The 18947-nt window shown below is 45.0% G+C and overlaps 1 protein-coding gene across 1 annotated transcript in view; it reads right to left on the minus strand.

Annotated features, from left to right (window-relative positions):
• Positions 1-18947, minus strand: part of LOC142260616 (uncharacterized) — a 57194-nt gene that overhangs the window by 36520 nt on the left and 1727 nt on the right. The window lies entirely within an intron of this gene.

Raw genomic sequence — 18947 nt, forward strand, 5'->3', positions numbered from 1 at the left:
GGTGTTTTGGTGTCAAATTGAGTTCTACTTTGTACCGAAAATCGACATTACCTGAATCTAAGAATTGTTTACTTCTGAGCAACACATTTTTGTAAAGAGCTGAAGTCATCATTTTCATGATATATGTTACTTGTCTTTGTGTCTGAATGAACCCTGGCCATTTGACGCGTTTTCGGCCTAGAATAGTTTTGAATGAAGGTTCCTTCGTTTGTTGGTGCACAATGCTCTTTCTTGAAACCCGCTGTTTTATACCTGTGGCCTCGGTAATAGTGTGATCTAGGCAATATCCGAATAATTGGAAAGATAGACTGGTGACTGCTCTTTATAGGCGTGGTGTCTGCATTCCCTGTTTTGAACCATAGGACTCTACCATATTGACCACTGCTAAAGCTTAGCAGTTAACAAGGGACACTGACAGAGGATATCTCCCTGCATAATGTATTTGACTGTCAAGATCTTCAAGATCTTTTGGTGGAGCTCCGTTGACGATGCAGTCACGGAAATGTTTTGACCAAATGGAAATCGTTTTAGATACCCAGACAGAAGCGAAGGCAGGGCCTAGAACTGTGTCTGCTGCCTCAAATGTGGACTTGGCTAAAGATTTCACTTCTCTGTTGGTGTAATCTTTTGAGGATAGCTCCATCAGACGATGGAAGTATGATGCTAGTGGAGAGTCAAAATACTGGCGGGTTACCGTAAGTGTGTGACTTATTTTTCTGAAAGAAATAGACTGTCTTCCTGAGGCAGATAAGACTCTGCAATGTTTAAGGTCTGGTTACCAGCCTGAACTAAACTGTTGACTATATAGTATCTCTCCTCTTTGAGGACTGGCCTGAATGAGAATCAGAACCCGAGTCAGATGCCGTACTGGGCTCCGATCCCTGCAATGTACGCATTTCTACTGTGGCTGAAGAACTGTCTGAGCAGATCCTGAGGGAGATATGGAGGGTGACGCAAAGCGGGTTTGTGTTTTACAACCTTTTTGTGATCTGCCACGTTCGAGAAAGTCATTCGGTTGCCCTGATATACACAGAGATTAGATCAGCGTTTCGCCACATTAGGGGGAACCATCCATTATTCTGATAAACCAAGAGGAGACCAGTGTTGGTACGGGATTCGTATTTTGTGTTGGAGGGAGTGTAAAAACATTAAAATTAATACATCTAGTTATCAAATATTTTATAGTAGGACATATAAGTTCATAGTTCTGTTTATGTTGGAGGGCATAGTATATTAAGCTTTTATAAGGAATAAATATTAAAATATCGATATTGAATATACTTGAGTAATGACATGGAAGGATATATATAAATCCTTCCAGAAGCTTCCAGAAGATTATGTCATATGGAACTATGTTCAACTAAAACACCCTATATGGACTGAACAGTTGGTATATAACACACGATGGAGGGGCCTACGGGGCACTCCTATACGTTGTCAGCTGCTCAGAAGGCTTCGAGGCTGCAAGATGAACACATGCTATCCAGCCTAAGGGATAGCACCCCTGCTTTGCCATTCAGAACCCAGGGAGAGATTGATGAAGAATTCCCATTGATCAGTATGGACTAAATGAACTCTTTTTACGTAAGCTAACAAAGTATATTATTTTTCCTTTCTGTAACTGAACCCTGGCAACCATTTTTAAATAGACAAAATACATTTATTTTTTACATTTTTGAAGTCCTTTCTTTCATGCGCTTTTACGTATTTGAAGAAAAATATATTTAAGAGTATATTTTTAACAGGGAGCCATCCGATAACGCTGACTCACCCTGAATGGTAATCATTGTTCCGGGATTAGAATTTTGTGTAGGTAGCTTTTGCATAACCGTAACCAGGGTCTGCGATACGCTGGTTAGGTCGACTACGTACTTTGAGAGCATTAAGATCCACTCTGAAATAGAGGACCCACGCAGAAATTGTCTATTAGCAGGGGACTCCTGGGCGGCAGGTACTGTGGAATTAGTACCTGAGGGACATAGTGATGTTATCATAGTGATGTTATATAAAGACACATAACTAGATTGTTGGCATGTGAAGATCAGATAATGATCGTATCTAGATGAGCATTAAACCAATGTGAGGGAGAATTTAAAGAAACAATGTCAGAAAAAGTTAAACTATGATAGAGGAGTTGAGCTGTGTAGTGCAGATTTAACTACTGGGAGGCTCCATTGTGATTATCAGAGACTGCTCTGTACTTTGAGGCTCACATTGTATGAGAAGTACTTGTTTCCATAGATGGAAGAACAAATAGACACTGTACTGTGATTGAGCTTCACATTGTGTGATGAATTTGCTTGCATTACCAGCAAACTAGTGGAGGAGGGGTGTGCAGCCTTTCCTGCCCTGAGACCAGTTATATGGTCTGTACTCTCATTGGGCCTAACAGGGTCACATGGTCTGTGCTCTGATTGGGTGTGGACTGTACAGCTGGCATCATTGTATGGGTACTTTTACACTTGCGTTGTTTGGCATCCGTCACAATGCGTTGTGTGACGCATGTGAGGAATGCGTTGTAAATAGTGTGATTTAAAGGCCACGGATTCTTTTGAAATAACGCGTTGCGTTAGTTTTCTTTAGCCGAGAGAGCCCCTATCATCACTGCACACACCGGCACTACCGCCCCCATCATCACTGCACACACCGGCACTACGGCCCCCATCATCACCGCACACACCGGCACTACCGCCCCCATCATCACCGCACACACCGGCACTACCACCCCCATCATCACCGCACACACCGGCACTACCACCCCCATCAAGACCCACCTCTTCCACCAAGCCTACAACCTACAATAGCCCTCAGTCCAGTACACTACTGCGCAACCAGCTCTGTCCTCACCTATTGTACCATCCACCCATTCCCTGTAGACTGTGAGCCCTCGCGGGCAGGGTCCTCTCTCCTCCTATACCAGTCTGTTATGTACTGTTAATGATTGTTGTACGTATACCCTCGTTCACTTGTAAAGCGCCATGGAATAAATGGCGCTATAATAATAAATCATAATAATAAATAATAATAATAATCATCACCGCACACACACCCCGGAACTACCGTCCCCATCATTAACGCACACACCCCGGAACTACCGTCTCCATCATCACCGCACACACCCCGGAACTACCGTCCCCATCATCACCGCACACACCCCGGAACTACCGTCCCCATCATTACCGCACACACCCCGGAACTACCGTCCCCATCATTACCGCACACACCCCGGAACTACCGTCTCCATCATCACCGCACACAACCCGGAACTACCACCCCCATCATCCCCATACACACCCCGGAACTACCGCCCTCATCATCACCGCACACACCCCGACACTACCGCCCCCATCATCACCGCACACACCCGGCACTACCGCCTCCATCATCACCGCACACACCGGCATTCCCGCACCCATCATCACCGCACACACCCAGGCACTACCTCAGTGACGTCCCCGCTGACCGCGCGACTCACTTCAGTTGCTCTGTGGAGCTCACAGTGAGCGGCGGTGTTCTACTGCCGCTCCTGTCAGCTTCTGATGTAGTAGAGCTGAAAGCGTCGTGGGACCTCGTGTGGATTACGTCGGACCTGGAGGGGTATTTGGGAATTACTAAAGTGGTGAAAAAGGGTATTTTTTTAGTCTTTATTCCAAATAAAGTATTTTTTCAGGTGTATGCGTTTATTTACTTTCACTTACAGGTTAATCATTAGGGGTGTCTCAGACGCCTGCCATGATTACCCTAGGACTTAGTGGCAGCTATGGGCTGCAATTAACTCCTTATTACCCCGATTGCCACCGCTCCAGGGCAATTCGGGATGAGCCGGGGATAGTCCCGGGACTGTCGCATCAAATCGATGCGGCAATTCCAGGTGGCTGCTGGCTGATATTTTTAGGCTGGGGGGCTCCCCATAACGTGGGGCTCCCCATCCTGAGAATACAGTGGTACCTTGCTTAACGAGAACAATCCGTTCTGGGACTGTGCTTGTTAATCAAGTTACTCGTTCAGCAAAGCAAGATTTCCCATAGGAAGTCATTGCAATGCTGACAATTCATTCCACAATGTGTTAAATGTCCCATCCTGGTCCCCTATTCTATCATTCCACACATGCACAAACGCACACAAACTCACACAAACACACATGCACACATACATATTATATGCTCACCTTACCTTCCGTTCCATCGCCGGTCTCCTGGGACTTGCTTTTCTCCGGTGCGGGCCGTGTATCAGGTAACCATAACGACGAGGGCGGAACTTCCTGCCAGAGCGCTGACGTCAAAGGCAGAGCCGCTTGCCTCTGATTGGCCAGCGCGCTGCCTTTGACAAGCGGTGACAGGAACCAGGAAGTTCCTGCTTTGTTGCTATGGATGCCAATGCCTGGAGTGGAGCGGAGCGGAGCAGAGCGGCGCGGCGCACTACAGGCCCCAGGAGGCCGGCGATGAAACGGAAGGTACAGATATTATATGCTCACCTTACCTTCCGTTCCACCGCCGGCCTCATGGTACTTGTAGTTCGCCGCGATGTACCCGAGAACTACAAGAACCATGAGCCCGGCGGTGGAACGGAAGGTAAGGTGAGCATAATACTGTATGTGTGTGAGTGCGTGTATGTTTGTGCGTACATGTGTGTGTTTGTGTGGACTGCAAGTGCGGGTTGGAGTGCGGTGGGTGGACGGAACCGGAAGTGTGTGAGGTGAGGATTTCGCTCGTACAGCAAAGCTTTCTCGTAAAGCGGGCTACAAATTTACAGAAAGCTTTGCTTGTTAAGCGAAATTCTCGTTAAGTGGGTTACTCGTTAAGCGAGGTACCACTGTACCAGCCTTCAGCCGTGTGGCTTTACCTTGGCTGGTATCAAAATTGGAGGGACCGCACGCCGTTTTTTTTTTTTTAATTATTCATTTATTTTACTTCACTACATAGACCCGCCAACCGGCGGTTGTGATTGGTTGCAGTGAGACAGCTGTCACTCAGCGTGGGGGCACGTCTAACTGCAACCATAGGCGCTGGTGAACGGTGGAAGCAGGGAATATGAGATGGAATAATGAGCGGCCGGCATTTTCAAAAGGAGAAGCCGCCAGAGTAGTGTGACAGCTGTGCAGCGCTGCGCCAGTGATTGGTGAGTATGAGAGTGGGAGACACACACAGAGACACACACAGAGACACACACACAGACACACACACAGACACACACACAGACACACACACAGACACACACACAGACACACACACAGACACACACACAGACACACACACAGACACACACAGACACACACAGACACACACAGACACACACAGACACACACAGACACACACAGACACACACAGACACACACAGACACACACAGACACACACAGACACACACAGACACACACAGACACACACACAGACACACACACAGACACACACACAGACACACACACAGACACACACACAGACACACACACAGACACACACACAGACACACACACAGACACACACACAGACACACACACAGACACACACACAGACACACACAGACACACACAGACACACACAGACACACACAGACACACACAGACACACACAGACACACACAGACACACACAGACACACACAGACACACACAGACACACACAGACACACACAGACACGAGGAGTGATTTTAAACTATTTAGAACGTTCTGCTGGACATGCTCAGTAGAACGTGACGGAATCCTGCACTGGAATCCATCGCCAAATGAATGGCGACGGAATGCAGCACCATAGACATTCATTATGCCTCTTAACGGATTCCGACGGAATCCTGCGGAGTGCGTTTTTTTTACAGCAACAGAAAACACTACATTCAGAGTTTCTTCCGCCCGACGATCACTGACAAAATAACTGATGCGCCGCGGGGCGGATGCAACGCAAGACCATCCATTGCAATCCGCCCTTAATAGAAGCCTATGAGGAATAAACAGCTTCCTGCAACGGTTACCGTAATTCCTCAAGGCGGCGGATTGCAATGGATGCCGCACAACGCAAGTGTGAAAGTAACCTAAGAGTCAGCACTGGTAGAGGGGCGTGCCCAGACTATCTTCTCTGAGGAACAAAGAAACACATGCCAACCAAGATGGCCCTGGGAGACGTGGTTTTATCCAGCATGTGTGGCTATTGAGGGGAATAGAACTACACATGGAGACTAAAATGGCTATATAGGCATGCCTGAGGATTACCTCTGTGCTACTTCCTCGTGTAATGGGAGGAAATACTGGTGGATAAGTGATGGATCTACCAAGCTATTGCATGCTATGCAGAGATGCGAGTGGTATTTGCTGCCACCGCTGAGAGAGGCGAGTGGGGTTGTGGAGTCCCTATGGTGACACTGCCTCGGATTCCCTATATGGATATTGCGTGGAGGGAGGCTTGGGAGGTCAGAGGCTTGGGAGGTCAGAAACACAGTCCTACCTTGTCTTCACCGAGGTTGGAGGTACCTGCACTTTTCCTCCCTTCTGTCTCATGGCCGCGCTTCACTCTGGTGGGTGTGTGGGCTGGAGAGGTTTCCTTCTGTCTCATGGCTGCGCTTTATCTGTATAGTAAGCGGGTTTAGAGATATTTCCCTCTTCTGTCTCAACGGTCTCGCGTTTCGCTCTTTATAGCAAGCGGGACGGAGACTCTGCTAGGATCGTGATACCTCCCCGTCCAAACACTAAATGCCGACACTCTAGTGTAAATTGATCCTGCCATCCAGACCTGAGAGACAGTGTGATCTATCATCTCGTGTGCTCTCTGTCGCTGTGTGGGAGAACAGAGTGACTCATTACACTCTGTTGCCCTTAGCAAATGCTTGATTTCTGAAATAGAAAAGGAGGAAATATTAGTGTAAAAGAGCGGTGATTGTGGAAAAAACTGGGGTTGAGAAAAGACCCATGTCCACCTCCTACGACACTAAGCAAAAAACTGAATAACTTCCTGCCGGTATGTGGGTATATACCGTGGAGGAGGAGTTAAACTTTTATTTTTTGAATAGTGTCGCCTCCTAGTGGCAGCAGCATAATCCCATGGTTTCCTGTGTCCCCCAATGAAGCGAAAGAGAAAAGCGGACAATGGGCTTCCTATATCCCAGTTCCTAGTCTGTATCAAAAGTGCCAAGTGCATAAATAACACGCAAGGGAGAACATTGTTAGTACAGATGAGAACATGTACCGACCCAAGTGCAAATGACAGCAGAAAAAACACAAAAAGCCCCGTCCCAGAGCAGAAGCTTTCCCCCAGCCCGCCAACACGTGTTTCGCCGTCAGGAGACAACTGCGTCCCATATGCAGCTTCCTCAGGGAGGGAGAGAACATGTGTGCTTCTCATAGAAAGCGTCCATTTAATATGCCCGCCCTACCCTTCTTCCGCCGGCGTCATCCTCTGTAGTGACGCATGCGCAGTTGCTTGCCAAAACACCGCGGGCGGTAGAAGCCGTCAGACAGACACGGCGCATTCGCAGGAACAGATACTTGTCATTCTGTTCCCACGTACGTGCCGCCGCCACATAGACATCAATCCGCTAGCGGTGAAGCGGAGACCAACAGCGCATGTGTGCAAGAGGTGATTTTCACAGTGAATATAGATAATATCAGATAGACAGGTGTTGCCATTCCGTGTATCATATCATAAGTTAGAACAACAATACAGTAGTGTTAAGAGCGCCCCACTGGGCCTTAAGCGGGCGTCACACAAGCGATCATACCCGCCCCCGTCATTTGACAAAAAAGGAGAACATGAGCAAGAATTGCTGAAGAAATGTCACAAATTTATTACACAAATTTTCAAAGTGCAAAGTGCATTACATGGGTAACCGGTTATATGTTGCAAAAAAAAGGGAGGATGGAGGGCAGATGGTAAAAGCAAGACAGTAGCCTGGTACAGACAAAGAGGAAAAGAATGTTCCCAAAGAAGAAGATATGATAAAGCTCCTATATCTTTGACATACAATGGATAATATGAGTGGAGAAAGAGGATGTTGATATGTAAGCTGGATAAGAGAGGCCTGAGGTCCTGTGAAGGGTGAATCTTAAAAGGATTGTCCCACCTGGAAGGTGGAAGAATATGAATAATAGATACCAGATTGACAGGATGACCAACAGGACCAAGGGGAGGGGGTTTTGTTTAGGTAAAAGATATTAATAACCCTGGTAGGGGGCTACAATGCATGCAAGTGCAAATGATATGCAAATACTGGAAAGACAATCGTATAATATGCACTGATGGGCAATAGGAGACAATACTGGGAATAGTTTAGGCAGAAGTAATCCAGAAAAAGCCTTATTGAGGCGCTATAATACATGCAAGTGCAAGTGGTATACAGACACTGGAATGACAGACCTATAATATGCACTAATAGGCATTAATGGGAATAGTTAAGGCAAAAGTACTGCTAAGGAGCTACAATGCCTGCAGGTGCAGGATGTGTAGTGACACTGAAATAACAGTCGTCTGATATACACTGAGTAGCAATGGGGGACAATGCTGGGAATGATTGGAGCAAAGATTATCCAGAAACATATTGTAACCACATGTTAGAACGAAATCAAAATGTCAGCGGAGGAGCTGGGCAAAGTTGCCCATGTGGGGAACATAATTACCTGAGTTCGGTGGTGAAGAAAGGCGCGACGTACGTTTCGTGGTTAGCAGCACTTTGCTTACCGCTTCATCATGGGGGGGGGAGAGTAGTAGGTGATGCACGTGTCCGGTTGTGCAACTCCTAAATACCTCCGCAGTAAGTGAAACCGCGAATAGGATTCACAGTTCCTGGAGGCAGTCGGCGCATGCGCGGGCCAGCCACAACACCCCCCGTTGCGCAACACCGGCAGTCAAGGAGTCAGGCGCATGCGCGGGGGTCCGAGCATTAAATGCACGCGCGGACTCCATAGAGACGCCGGAGCGCGGCCAGGGGACGGAGAGAAGTGTCCATTTAATATGCGCGCCCTACACTACTTCCGCCGGCATTATCCTCTGTAGTGACGCATGCGCAGTTGCTTGTCACAACACCGCGGGCGGGAAAAGCCGTCAGACAGACACGGCGCATGCGCAGGAACAGAGACTCGTCATTATGTTCCCACGTACATACATACACATATATATATTATAATACATTATATATATATATATATATATATATATATATATATATATATATATATATATATATATATATATATATTATACATACGCGCACACACAGTACAGACCAAAAGTTTGGACACACCTTCTCATCTCTACAAAAACTATTAAGAGGAGACTTTGTGCAGCAGGCCTTCATGGTAAAATAGCTGCTAGGAAATCACTGCTAAGGGCAGGCAACAAGCAGAAGAGACTTGTTTGGGCTAAAGAACACAAGGAATGGACATTAGACCAGTGGAAATCTGTGCTTTGGTCTGATGAGTCCAAATTTGAGATCTTTGGATCCAACAACCTCTGTGTCTTTGTAGAAAAGGTGAACGGATGGACTCTACATGCCTGGTTCCCACCGTGAAGCATGGAGGAGGAGGTGTAACCTTGTCCCTCTGCCCGGCGATAGACATCTTTACCAGACTTGTCGTGAACGACTTCAGGAAGATCTCCACAAGAAGGAAGTCGGATAACCTTACTTATAGACAACGGCAAGCTCTGGAAGAATTAAAATCATATAAAGTTGTCGTCATCAAGGCGACGGACAAGGTGGGCTACATGGTGATCTGGGCTATTGAAAAATATGAGAAAGAGGCCTTGAGACAGCTGAGGGACAGGGACACTTATACTAAGCTTTCACATAGTCCTTTGTCTACTTTCACCAAAGAGCTGGCACAAATATTGGAGGAGGCGCTTGAGAAAGGTATTATTACCAAAAAGATGATGGAGGGCCTCCTTAATACATCCTTACAACTACCTACAGTATATTTTCTACCCAAAATCCACAAAGATGGTGTCAATCATCCGGGGCGGCCGATTGTGACTGGCATAGAGGGGTTATGAGAACCAATTTGTAAATTAATTAATCATTATTTAAAACCTATTGTTGAGACACTGCCCTCTTTTATCAAGGACACCACGGACGTCCTGAAAAGGATTGATGGCATTTTTGTGGAGGAGGATGTCCTCATAGTCACAGCAGATAGAGAGTTTATACGCCAGTATTGGACATGAGGATGGTCTGGCACCGGTCCGCTTTTTTCTCGGAATGGACAGTCGGTGTGGCAGGATGGGGGATTTAATTCCTGAGTTGCTCCACTTTGCCCTTACTCAAAATTGATCTTTGAACAGAAATAAATTCTCTTTAGAGGCGGGGCACTGCGATAGGCGCAACCTGTGCTCCTTCGTACGCCAACCTCTTCCTGGGTTTCTTGGAGAGGTTAGTATTTGGTGACGGGGGCTCCAGGGCTAGCGCCCATATGCAGTGCTGGCTAAGATATATTGATGACGTTTTAATTTTTTGGCAGGGCACTGTGGAGCAACTTGAGTCTTTTATGGGGCAGCTTAACTGTAATGACCTTAATATCAAGCTCACTTACAAGCATAGCAGCAGTTGCATTGACTTTTTAGATATCAGGATTGAGGTGGGCCTGGATCGCCTTATTCAAACTGATGTTTTCCGTAAGGACACCTCTGTCAACGCCCTACTGCATCCATCATCTGCCCATACTCCCTCTACTATTTGACCCATACCGACTGAACAATTTCTGAGGATGAAGCGGATTTGCTCGTCAGACCAAAAGTTTGAGGCTCAATCTCATGATCTCAGACGTCGCTTCCATGATCTTGGCTACAGCACTAGAGACATTAAAAGGGGCTATGTGAGAGCTAAGAGGACACCTAGACCTCAGCTCCTCTCTTATACCTCCAAAAAGGAACCCCTGGAGCCTGAACCTAGGTTCATCGGGACATTTAATCATGAGTGGGGTGCCATGAGGGACGTTTTGAAGAAACATTGGCCTATATTATTATCTGATCCTATTTTGTCAGGCGTTCTGACTAACACCCCACTCATGATGGCATGACGTTCCTGGAACCTGAAAGACATTCTGGTGAACAGTCACTACGTCCCTCCTGTCCAGAATCCATTTAATACTGGTGCCCCTTTGACAGGTTATTACAAATGCGGACATTGTTTAGCCTGTAAAAATATAATCCGGACCAAGACCATCTCTTCTGCGGATGGAATGAGACGCTTTGGAATAAGGAGGTATATCACGTGTGGTACTACACATGTGGTATATTATGCCACGTGTCCGTGCTTCTTGATCAATATCTATGTTGGGCTCACTTCCCGTGCATGATATCGAGGCAGCTAGGTCTGCAGAAGATAACACCTTTTTAAAAACCATTCCTCAACATTTCAAGCGTCTCATTCCTGCGATTCCTCTAAATTGGAGATAAAGGGCATCGATGTGATAAGTGGTGGATCCAGAGGCGGTGACCTCAAGAAGAAGTTGGCTCAATGCGAGGCCCGATGGATCCTACGATACATTGGCCCCTAGGGACTGAAGGAAACTATTCGTTTTGTACCGTTTTTGTGAGAGCTGCCTATCATCACCAATATTCCATTATATATATATATATACAGTTAGGTCCAGAAATATTTGGACAGTGACACAAGTTTTGTTATTTTAGCTGTTTACAAAAACATGTTCAGAAATACAATTATATATTTAATATGGGCTGAAAGTGCACACTCCCAGCTGCAATATGAGAGTTTTCACATCCAAATCGGAGAAAGGGTTTAGGAATCATAGCTCTGTAATGCATAGCCTCCTCTTTTTCAAGGGACCAAAAGTAATTGGACAAGGGACCCTAAGGGCTGCAATTAACTCTGAAGGCGTCTCCCTCGTTAACCTGTAATCAATGAAGTAGTTAAAAGGTCTGGGGTTGATTACAGGTGTGTAGTTTTGCATTTGGAAGCTGTTGCTGTGACCAGACAACATGCGGTCTAAGGTACTCTCAATTGAGGTGAAGCAGAACATCCTGAGGCTGAAAAAAAAGAAAAAATCCATCAGAGAGATAGCAGACATGCTTGGAGTAGCAAAATCAACAGTCGGGTACATTCTGAGAAAAAAGGAATTGACTGGTGAGCTTGGGAACTCACAAAGGCCTGGGCGTCCACTGATGACAACAGTGGTGGATGATCGCCGCATACTTTCTTTGGTGAAGAAGAACCCGTTCACAACATCAACTGAAGTCCAGAACACTCTCAGTGAAGTAGGTGTATCTGTCTCTAAGTCAACAGTAAAGAGAAGACTCCATGAAAGTAAATACAAAGGGTTCACATCTAGATGCAAACCATTCATCAATTCCAAAAATAGACAGGCCAGAGTTACATTTGCTGAAAAACACCTCATGAAGCCAGCTCAGTTCTGGAAAAGTATTCTATGGACAGATGAGACAAAGATCAACCTGTACCAGAATGATGGGAAGAAAAAAGTTTGGAGAAGAAAGGGAACGGCACATGATCCAAGGCACACCACATCCTCTGTAAAACATGGTGGAGGCAACGTGATGGCATGGGCATGCATGGCTTTCAATGGCACTGGGTCACTTGTGTTTATTGATGACATAACAGCAGACAAGAGTAGCCGGATGAATTCTGAAGTGTACCGGGATATACTTTCCGCCCAGATTCAGCCAAATGCCGCAAAGTTGATCGGACGGCGCTTCATAGTACAGATGGACAATGATCCCAAGCATACAGCCAAAGCTACCCAGGAGTTCATGAGTGCAAAAAAGTGGAACATTCTGCAATGGCCAAGTCAATCACCAGATCTTAACCCAATTGAGCATGCATTTCACTTGCTCAAATCCAGACTTAAGACGGAAAGACCCACAAACAAGCAAGACCTGAAGGCTGCGGCTGTAAAGGCCTGGCAAAGCATTAAGAAGGAGGAAACCCAGCGTTTGGTGATGTCCATGGGTTCCAGACTTAAGGCAGTGATTGCCTCCAAAAGGATTCGCAACAAAATATTGAAAATAAAAATATTTTGTTTGGGTTTGGTTTATTTGTCCAATTACTTTTGACCTCCTAAAATGTGGAGTGTTTGTAAAGAAATGTGTACAATTCCTACAATTTCTATCAGATATTTTTGTTCAAACCTTCAAATTAAACGTTACAATCTGCACTTGAATTCTGTTGTAGAGGTTTCATTTCAAATCCAAATGTGGTGGCATGCAGAGCCCAACTCGCCAAAATTGTGTCACTGTCCAAATATTTCTGGACCTAACTGTATATATATATATTTTACATACACACATACATACACACACATACACACACACACAGTTAGGTCCAGAAATATTTGGACAGTGACACAATTTTCGCGAGTTGGGCTCTGCATGCCACCACATTGGATTTGAAATGAAACCTCTACAACAGAATTCAAGTGCAGATTGTAACGTTTAATTTGAAGGTTTGAACAAAAATATCTGATAGAAATTGTAGGAATTGTACACATTTCTTTACAAACACTCCACATTTTAGGAGGTCAAAAGTAATTGGACAAATAAACCAAACCTAAACAAAATATTTTTATTTTCAATATTTTGTTGCGAATCCTTTGGAGGCAATCACTGCCTTAAGTCTGGAACCCATGGACATCACCAAACGCTGGGTTTCCTCCTTCTTAATGCTTTGCCAGGCCTTTACAGCCGCAGCCTTCAGGTCTTGCTTGTTTGTGGGTCTTTCCGTCTTAAGTCTGGATTTGAGCAAGTGAAATGCATGCTCAATTGGGTTAAGATCTGGTGATTGACTTGGCCATTGCAGAATGTTCCACTTTTTTGCACTCATGAACTCCTGGGTAGCTTTGGCTGTATGCTTGGGGTCATTGTCCATCTGTACTATGAAGCGCCGTCCGATCAACTTTGCGGCATTTGGCTGAAAGTATATCCCGGTACACTTCAGAATTCATCCGGCTACTCTTGTCTGCTGTTATGTCATCAATAAACACAAGTGACCCAGTGCCATTGAAAGCCATGCATGCCCATGCCATCACGTTGCCTCCACCATGTTTTACAGAGGATGTGGTGTGCCTTGGATCATGTGCCGTTCCCATTCTTCTCCAAACTTTTTTCTTCCCATCATTCTGGTACAGGTTGATCTTTGTCTCATCTGTCCATAGAATACTTTTCCAGAACTGAGCTGGCTTCATGAGGTGTTTTTCAGCAAATTTAACTCTGGCCTGTCTATTTTTGGAATTGATGAATGGTTTGCATCTAGATGTGAACCCTTTGTATTTACTTTCATGGAGTCTTCTCTTTACTGTTGACTTAGAGACAGATACACCTACTTCACTGAGAGTGTTCTGGACTTCAGTTGATGTTGTGAACGGGTTCTTCTTCACCAAAGAAAGTATGCGGCGATCATCCACCACTGTTGTCATCCGTGGACGCCCAGGCCTTTTTGAGTTCCCAAGCTCACCAGTCAATTCCTTTTTTCTCAGAATGTACCCGACTGTTGATTTTGCTACTCCAAGCATGTCTGCTATCTCTCTGATGGATTTTTTCTTTTTTGTCAGCCTCAGGATGTTCTGCTTCACCTCAATTGAGAGTTCCTTAGACCGCATGTTGTCTGGTCACAGCAACAGCTTCCAAATGCAAAACCACACACCTGTAATCAACCCCAGACCTACTTCATTGATTACAGGTTAACGAGGGAGACGCCTTCAGAGTTAATTGCAGCCCTTAGAGTCCCTTGTCCAATTACTTTTGGTCCCTTGAAAAAGAGGAGGCTATGCATTACAGAGCTATGATTCCTAAACCCTTTCTCCGATTTGGATGTGAAAACTCTCATATTGCAGCTGGGAGTGTGCACTTTCAGCCCATATTATATATATAATTGTATTTCTGGACATGTTTTTGTAAACAGCTAAAATAACAAAACTTGTGTCACTGTCCAAATATTTCTGGACCTAACACCTAACTGTATATATACACACACTAATATATATATATATATATATATATAGTAAAAATAACATTAAAAACGAGATATATATATATATATATATACACACACACACACACACACACATACATACATACATACATACATACATACACAGTGTCTACAAGTAGTATTCAACCCCCTGCAGATTTAGCAGGTTTGATAAGATGCAAATAAGTTAGAGCCTGCAAACTTCAAACAAGAGCAGGATTTATTAACAGATGCATAAATCTTACAAACCAACAAGTTATGTTGCTCAGTTAAATTTTAATAAATTTTCAACATAAAAGTGTGGGTCAATTATTATTCAACCCCTAGGTTTAATATTTTGTGGAAAGCTTCAAGAGGAACCTCAAGACCCACCTCTTCCAACAAGCCTACAACCTACAATAGCCCTCAGTCCAGTAGACCACTGCGCAACCAGCTCTGTCCTCACCTATCGTACCATCACCCATTCCCTGTAGACTGTGAGCCCTTGCGGGCAGGGTCCTCTCTCCTCCTGTACCAGTCTGTTATGTACTGTTAATGATTGTTGTACGTATACCCTTTCACTTGTAAAGCGCCATGGAATAAATGGCGCTATAATAATAAATAATAATAATAATAATAATAATAATAAACCCTTGTTTGCAATTACAGCTAATAATCGTCTTTTATAAGACCTGATCAGGCCGGCACAGGTCTCTGGAGTTATCTTGGCCCACTCCTCCATGCAGATCTTCTCCAAGTTATCTAGGTTCTTTGGGTGTCTCATGTGGACTTTAATCTTGAGCTCCTTCCACAAGTTTTCAATTGGGTTAAGGTCAGGAGACTGACTAGGCTACTGCAACACCTTGATTTTTTCCCTCTTGAACCAGGCCTTGGTTTTCTTGGCTGTGTGCTTTGAGTTGTTGTCTTGTTGGAAGATGAAATGACGACCCATCTTAAGATCCTTGATGGAGGAGCGGAGGTTCTTGGCCAAAATCTCCAGGTAGGCCGTGCTATCCATCTTCCCATGGATGCGGACCAGATGGCCAAGCCCCTTGGCTGAGAAACAGCCCCACAGCATGATGCTACCACCACCATGCTTGACTGTAGGGATGGTATTCTTGGGGTCGTATGCAGTGCCATCCAGTCTCCAAACGTCACGTGTGTGGTTGGCACCAAAGATCTCGATCTTGGTCTTATCAGACCAGAGAACCTTGAACCAGTCTGTCTCAGAGTCCTCCAAGTGATCATGAGCAAACTGTAGATGAGCCTTGACATGACGCTTTGAAAGTAAAGGTACCTTACGGGCTCGTCTGGAACGGAGACCATTGCGGTGGAGTACGTTACTTATGGTATTGACTGAAACCAATGTCCCCACTGTCATGAGATCTTCCCGGAGCTCCTTCCTTGTTGTCCTTGGGTTAGCCTTAACTCTTCGGACAAGCCTGGCCTCGGCACGGGTGGAAACTTTCAAAGGCTGTCCAGGCCGTGGAAGGCTAACAGTAGTTCCATAAGCCTTCCACTTCCGGATGATGCTCCCAACAGTGGAGACAGGTAGGCCCAACTCCTTGGAAAGGGTTTTGTACCCCTTGCCAGCCTTGTGACCCTCCACGATCTTGTCTCTGATGGCCTTGGAATGCTCCTTTGTATTTCCCATGTTGACCAAGTATGAGTGCTGTTCACAAGTTTGGGGAGGGTCTTAATTAGTCAGAAAAGGCTGGAAAAAGAGATAACTAATCCAAACATGTGAAGCTCATTGTTCTTTGTGCCTGAAATACTTCTTAATACTTTAGGAGAACCAAACAGAATTCTTGTGGTTTGAGGGGTTGAATAATAAATGACCCTCTGAATAAACTTTTCACCATTTAAAAAAAAAAAAAAAAAAAGAAATAACATTCTTTTTTGCTGCAGTGCATTTCACACTTCCAGGCTGATCTACAGTCCAAATGTCACAATGCCAAGTTAATTCCGAGTGTGTAAACCTGCTAAATCTGCAGGGGGTTGAATACTACTTTTAGGCACTGTATATATAATCATTTTTAATGTGAATTTAAACTTTCCCTCTTTGTGTTTCTCCTCGTTGACATATGCGTATTCTTGCTGACTGCACTAAAATTGATATATCTTCTTTGTACCCCTGTTTCATCATATTTAGACTTGGATTGTATACCATTCCTTCTGCCACAGACTCTGTGTTCTGGAAATAATCCACTGGATGACCCCATTATTTATATCAAGATGAAAAAATATCCATCTTATGCTTGCGTTTTTGTTGAGTGATAATGAATTATTTCTGTATACATCTTGCTGTATTCTTAAAATATATATTGAGTGGTATGTTTCCATTAGACTGCAAGTTAACACTATTGTTGTTCCACGTATGATATATGATATACGGAATGGCAACACCTGTCTATCTGATGTTATTATCTATATTCACTGTGAATATCATCTCTTGCACACATGCGCTGTTGGTCCCCGCTTCACTGCTGGTGGATTGCCATCTATGTTGCGGCAGCGCGTGCACAGAATGACGCGTATCTGTTCCTGCGCATGCGCCATGTCTGTCTGACGGCTTCTACCGCCTGCGGTGTTGTGGCAAGCAACTGCGCATGCGTCCCTACAGAGAATGACGCAGGCGGAAGTAGTGTAGGGCGGGCATATTAAATGGACGCTTTCTATGAGGAGGACACATGTTCTCTCCCTCCCTGATGGAGCTGCAAACGGGACGCGCTGGTCTCCCAATGGCGAAACATGTGTTGACGGGCTGGGAGGAAGCTTCTGCTCTGGGACGGGGCTTTTTGGGTCTTTTCTGCTGGCATCTGCACTTTATGGTGGGTACATGTTCTCATCTGTACTAATAATGTTCTACTTTGTGTGTTATTTATGCACTTGGCACGTTTGAGACAGACTAGGAAATGGGATATAGGCAGCCCATTGTCTGCGTTTTGGAGACATGTTGATTTATATGCACTAGCCACTTTAATGTAAGATCTTTTCTGCCCTTTTTTTGATCTTGTCTGTATATACGCAATTCTGATGTGACTGTACCCATTATACATTTATATGAGTTTGATCATATATCATATGCCCATTTCAAGTCCCTCCCTCTGTTACGTGTTTTTAAACTCCCAATTTTTATGTTTATTCACCAGAGCCCCTTGTTTCCCCCCTATTTTAATAAAAATATTTGCACATTGAACTCCCTTTCCTCCTGTTTTTCATGCATTGATATGGAGTTTGTGCCTGCGGTAATGTGACCTTGGGGTGGCACTGTAACTGCAATTATGGTCATAAAGGTTATATGGTTAATTGGACGTATTTGATGATATTATTACACCTATTACCTATTGGGATGGGATCTTGGAATAAACCTTTAAGTAAAAATGAAATAAATTGGCCTTAATGATAGATAACCTTTAATTCTTGGACAAACCCTTGAACTGGGTCCCTATGTCACTGGCTTCAAAAGTGACATCAGTAAATATCAGGAAAATCAATACACTTCTCCTCCTGAGACTGCGCCATACAGCTCTCCATAAGAAAAACATCCCAACCAGAAAGGGACATCCAACCAGAACTCCATACAACAGCCGCTTATATTATACCACAGAAGAGGATCAGTCATGTGACCAGGGGAACCACAAGCTTCAGCATTCTCCGAGAACGAAAACCAAAAGACTCGTGGAGACACAACACGCGGTAACTACGAGCCAGAGGTGACACGTCACACAGCGGGAGGAGGGGGACGGCGGCTCACACCGCTACTCACACATTCGCTTGCAGTGCCGGCCGCTGCACCTCTTCTAAGAGAAAAATAACCGAAATTAAAAAAAAACCCATCAACTTCCGGTCTAAACAGCCTTACTTCCGGTGTGTTCTCGGTCCATCAGAAGTATGGTTCCCCCCTCTCTCGCACTGAAAGTTCCGCTTTCGTGCAGAGTCCAGGAGCACAAGCCCGTACTTAATGCTTTCACACATCCGGCTTGAGCTCTGCGGCTCAATCCGGCTGTGCAAGCTATGCAACGGATGCGGTGAAAACACCGCATCCTTTGCATAA

The sequence above is a fragment of the Anomaloglossus baeobatrachus genome, unplaced genomic scaffold (genome assembly GCF_048569485.1).
Source record: "Anomaloglossus baeobatrachus isolate aAnoBae1 unplaced genomic scaffold, aAnoBae1.hap1 Scaffold_139, whole genome shotgun sequence".
Lineage (NCBI taxonomy): Eukaryota > Metazoa > Chordata > Amphibia > Anura > Aromobatidae > Anomaloglossus > Anomaloglossus baeobatrachus.